Source organism: Natrix helvetica (genome assembly GCF_964273705.1).
Source record: "Natrix helvetica genome assembly, chromosome: 2".
NCBI classification, from domain to species: Eukaryota; Metazoa; Chordata; class Lepidosauria; order Squamata; family Natricidae; genus Natrix; species Natrix helvetica.
Window position 1 is genome coordinate 51,637,081 of NC_138552.1, and position 5,494 is coordinate 51,642,574.

Genomic DNA, 5,494 nt, shown 5'->3' on the forward strand with positions numbered 1-5,494 from the left:
TAGAGCCAAATCAGACCTCGCCCAGTCATCTACACCATATCACTGTAGTCCAGAAGTTGGTTTATATCACAGATCTCACTGCTACTGTTTCTTCTGCTATCTGGAGAAGACACACCAAATGGATTGTTGTTACCATATTGTCTGCCAATCTCCAACAGCTGAGCAGTGGAGTCTCCGTTTTTGCCATAGAACTGATAAGCAGCATGACTATAAGCCCAGCTCATTGGAAGAGTCCACTGCTGCTCCTGCCACCATCAAAGGGTTCAGACCAACAGACCTGGATAGCTCTTGTTCTCATCCCAGCTGTTCTACAGTTCTGCCTCTCTGATCATCCCAGAGACTGTCACAGTGGCACTGTGCTTCTTCAAGCTTTATAACCATGAGACATCACAGCACAGTTTCCAATTCTTAGCATTGCTGAAGTATATCCTCTCAACACCCCACCTCTTATTATCTACAATTTCCTAAACCCCCAACTCCTATATGCTCTGCATATAGGATTCAAATTCAATCTTGATGTCCTTACAAAATAATTTTCCCCTGCCCCCAAAATATCTCAAAGACATTTATACAATCAGTGTCCCATACATGAGAGTGATTGAAATGGTTATGAGCTTACAGCTGTCCCTCCCATGTCACCAGTTTATTACAGAAGGCACATGTACAGTTAACAATGTAGATGCAGCCATTTAGAAATGCACCTAATTTTAATCAAAAGAGTAATTGAATATTGGAAACATAGTCAATTGAAATAAAAAAGCATTGATTTGTTATGACTCATTAACTTGTCAATGGATTATGTCTTATGTTTCCATAGCATTTATGTTAATGGACCTGTTTGCATCTCACCAGTTCTGGACTGGATACGCTGTCTACTTGATTTTTATAGCCACCGTGCCCAGTAACAACCCTATATCTAATTATACTGTTTGCAAAATGCATTTCTACATATTTTCCCCCAGTGCTGCCGTTTTCCTTTCCTTTTCCATTAAACAGGAAATGTTCATTTCTTCTGCTATCAGCATCTCTTTTTGGTCTGTTGGAAAAATATTTAGTAAGGTATTATCCTCACAGCTCATTAGGGAATTAGTCGTTTGTATATGAATATAGATGCTTTTGGCTTTCCTGCAGGAAAAGCCTAGCAGTCTTCCAAGGAAAGCTCTTAACAAAAATGCATTTTAGCAGTGCAATCAAAGAAAGCAAAGGGCTTTGCATATTCAGGGCTTTTATTTGCACTGTTCTCTCTTTTCCTTTTTTTATTGATTAAATTCTCTGATATGTACACCAAGAGAAAACAAGGTAAAGATTTTTAAAGGGTAATTGAGAAGTGAATTCTTCTGTTAGTGCTATTCAAGGATCTGTAACTGAAGCTGCATCTTTCAGAGTGTCCACAGAGGCAAAGTAACTAGTGCACACTCCATAAAAACCAATGTGATCCTCATGATTATATCTTTTTCTTTAGAAACAACAGGTCCCACAAACTGATCCTGCATATATACAGATTTTTTTAAAGGTTGAGGGAATGGGAGGAAGTAGAATCCTTTACAATCACAAAGCTTTACGAAAGTCCTTTCTTACTATTTGATATTTGGAATTGTGGGGGGAAAAGCTTTGTGTTGAAGTAATCTATTCTTTTGTCTTCATATTTTTTATGCAATTTTTGATCCGTAAAACATTTCAGTAGAGTTGCTAATGGATTCCATGAATTATATCCTTGTCTCTATCATACTAGATTGTAGTTTCATTAATCACAGTGTTTTGATTCGAAAATCGCAAATTACAGTTTTCTTTTGCATCCATGGGTACAACAAAATCACATTCTAATGGAAGAATGTGCCCCATACATTGTTTTCTTTTTTGAATCAATATTTAACACTATATCTCCCAAAATCTCACTGGAATGTTGGAGAGGGGGGAGGTGATATCTCCTCAACTTTTAAAGTGTTATACATCAGCAAACATTAATCTCCCCTAAATATGCTGCTATTTTTATTATTTCTTTAAAGTAACCCTTGCTTGTGATTGTGTCTGTCAGCATTTGTAGTTTATGAGAGATAATGATTTTTTTTGTAAAAGTTTTCTTTTTGTACAAACACAGACAAACAAAACACAAAACATAAAACCTTCATCATTTTACATATAGCATGTCGTTTGGTTACAGGCTTTTGTGCATCACCACTTTCAGTTATATAAAAAAATCACATATTATCCATCAGATATACATAGGTACATTTTTATCATATACTTCATTTGTTTAGCTACAATTATTATTCCTTCATTTTGAACAAAACATTCTAAGTATTGAATTCATATATATACCAACATTCTATTATATCATTCTTAGTCTATTTAATAAAAATATGCCTTTATAGTATCACCTATATCATTCTATTATTCTTACAATATAAAAAGATTCTCTAACATTTTACATTACCATGTTTTTTATCTAACCACTGATAGAACAAATTCCATACTTTATAAAATTGTTCATCTTCTTGTTCTCTAATTTCAAATGTCAATTTACTCATTTCAGCACATTCCATTATTTTTGGAATAACTTTCTCCTGCATTGGTGTTTTCTCATTTTTCCAATTTTTTGCAAATGCAATTCTACCTGCTGTTAAAACATTTACAATCAAATATTTTAATTCTTTATTGTATATTTCAGGTATAATTCCCAATAAAAAAAATCTCTGCTTTATGTGTTTTTGTATCATTTTCTCCAACCATATGTGGATTTTAGTCCAATAGCTTTTAGCTTCTATGCACCACATATGGTAATATGACATTTCCAACACTTTTCCGATTTGTTCTTGAACATTCTTGCTATTCTCGTCGGGGGTAGATGCCACCTGTAAAACATCTTATACAAATTTTCCTTATATGCTGTTGACATTGTCATTTTATAATTTTGAGACCACAATTTCTGCTACTTTTCTAATTCAATCACATGTCCAATATTTTCCCCCAAGCTATCGTAAGTTCTTTAACTTGTTCTTCCTCTAGCTTAACCTCTAATAACCTCCACATAACTTTGTAATTACTTTTTCATCAGCACCTGTCAGAATTTTGTCTAACTCAGTCATTTTGTCATAAAAACCTTCTGTTTTATGATCTTTGTCATATCTAGACTGTGAAGTTTCCAAGAGTTGCCCTAATTAATTTACGACTCCTGAGACAAGTTCACATTCTCCAACAGGACGTTATGGCAGGTTCTGGACATGTGCATTCACATCCCAGTACAGAAATATGAGACTTTTACTCTGGCCAATCAAAACGGTTGAAGTATTGAGCCCCTTGGACTTGTTTGGGTGATCGTTTCCGTGAGGTCCTAAGTGCCTCCAGATTTTTGTGGTTGGTCCAGACTTCAAATGGTTTCTGGCTCCCTTCCAACAGGTGTCTCCAGGTTAGCAGAGCCCATCTCACTGCGAAAGCCTCCTTTTCCCATGCGGCTCATCGTCTCTCTGTGTCTGTGAGCTTGCGGGAGGTGTAGGCACAGGGTTGTAAGTTTCCTTGGTTGTTTCTTTGGAGTAGCACTGCTTCCACTGCCACATCGCTGGCAACTGCCTGAATCACGAAAGGTTGCTCAGGGTCAGGATGCTTCAGTATTGGCTCCTTTGCAAACATTTCTTTTAGTGTCTCGAACGCCTCTTGGCAGGTTAGGTCCCATGGGGTTGTCCCGGATGAGGTTTCATTCCTGGGCTCCCTGTCTTCAGGAGGTCTGTCAGGGGTTTGGCAATCTTCACAAAGGAGGGGATGATTGCCTATAGAAGTTCGTGAACCCTAGGAAGCTTTGTAGCTGTCTGCGGGTGCGAGGGGGATGCCAGCTTAGGACAGCTTGCACTTTTGCTGTGCCCATCTCTATTCCCTCATTTGACACTCGGTAACCCAGGTAGTCTAACCGTGTACGGTGGAATTCGCATTTTGATACCTTGACGTATAGGTTGGCTGCCTGTACTTTCTCCAGTACTTGGCGGACCAGTGGTACATGGTCGTCCATGGTCTCTGTGTAGATAAGGATGTTATCTAGGTAGACAAGGACCCCCTTGTAGAGGTGCTCGTGAAACACCTCGTTTATTAACTGCATGAATACTGCTGGGGCCTCCTGCAGTCCGAAAGGCATCACTTTGAATTGAAAGCTCCCTAGGGGGCAGTTGAATGCTGTTTTCCACTCATCTCCCTCTCTGATTCGTACTCGGTAGTATGCTTCTCTGAGGTCTAGTTTGGTGAAGACTTTTTCCTTGGCCAGATGAGATAGCATATCCGTCATGAGGGGGAGGGGTATAGGTTGTGTATGCACACCCCATTTATCCCTCGAAAGTCCACACACAATCTCATGGTTCCATCTTTTTTTTCTTTAAAGAGGACTGGTGCCGCGACCCTTTGCAGCCTGGAGGGCTTTCCCGGACATTTTGGTGGTCCGTTTGAACCCTCGTTCTGGTTGTGCCCTGGGCGGTGGGTCTGGGCTTGGTTTTGGGGCTGGGGTTGGGCATGCAGCTGCCATGTGGCCCATCCCCCCACATCTGTAGCATTTCAGCGACTTCGAGGGAGGGCTGGTCTCAGAGCCTGCTGTGGTTCTGTGGTTCCCGGCTGGGTGGTTTCAGGTTGGGTTGACCTCTCTCTTGTGTGCCTGGTTGCTTTGTCATGCTGTTAGTGCGCAGCCCATGGTCAACTTTTGTTGCTACTCAGAACCACTCAGAGAGTTGATTTGGGATGTCACAGTGTGCAGTTACCTGGGCAATTTGCTTGTCCAGGCTTGTTCTGAAAAAAAAATGCACCAGCAGCCGCTCTGGTAAAGGAGGTAGCCTTCCTATGACCCTCCTAAATTCATGGATGTGCTCTTTGATGGGGCAGCCCCTCTGCTTTTGGTTGCTTTTGGTTGGTCCTCTTCTGTATATGGGTCCTCCTCCACCTCCTCAAACCTGGCCCCTAGCAGTTGCAGGAAGTTATCTATGTCTTGCAGTTGGGGGGCTCTCCTCTTGTGGAGGGCTGCTAGCCATTCCCTTGCTTGTCCCTCTAGACCCTCTGTGATGGCATTCACCATGGCTCTGGGGGATGGGTAGAGGTGCCCATAGCGTTCTAGGTGGATATCATCTGAATTAAGGAATAGAGCTAGCTGGTCTGAGTCTCCGTCAAACTTTTCCCTGAATTGGGGTGGGTCATCCAGCCCTAATCCCCCGCCTCCTGTCGGCCTTGGTATGCTTGTGCCTGATATGGCGGGTCATCTCTTTCACCCCTCGTTCTGAGAGAGGGAGGGGGTTGCCTGCTCTTGGCAGCCTGCCTGCTGTGTGGGAGAGGCACTGGTTGCCATTCTGGGCTCCTTCTCCTTCCATCAGGATGGGGGGGCTGCGCTCCAGTCTGCATCTCTTCCCTTCAACAAGATCAGATGTCCCACCCCTCACTTCCTCCCTCCGTTGCTCTTTTGCACTCCCTCGGGATTCCATCTGGGGCTTTGGACTAGGGCAAGGGAATTTCCACCAGTACTTATCTTCTC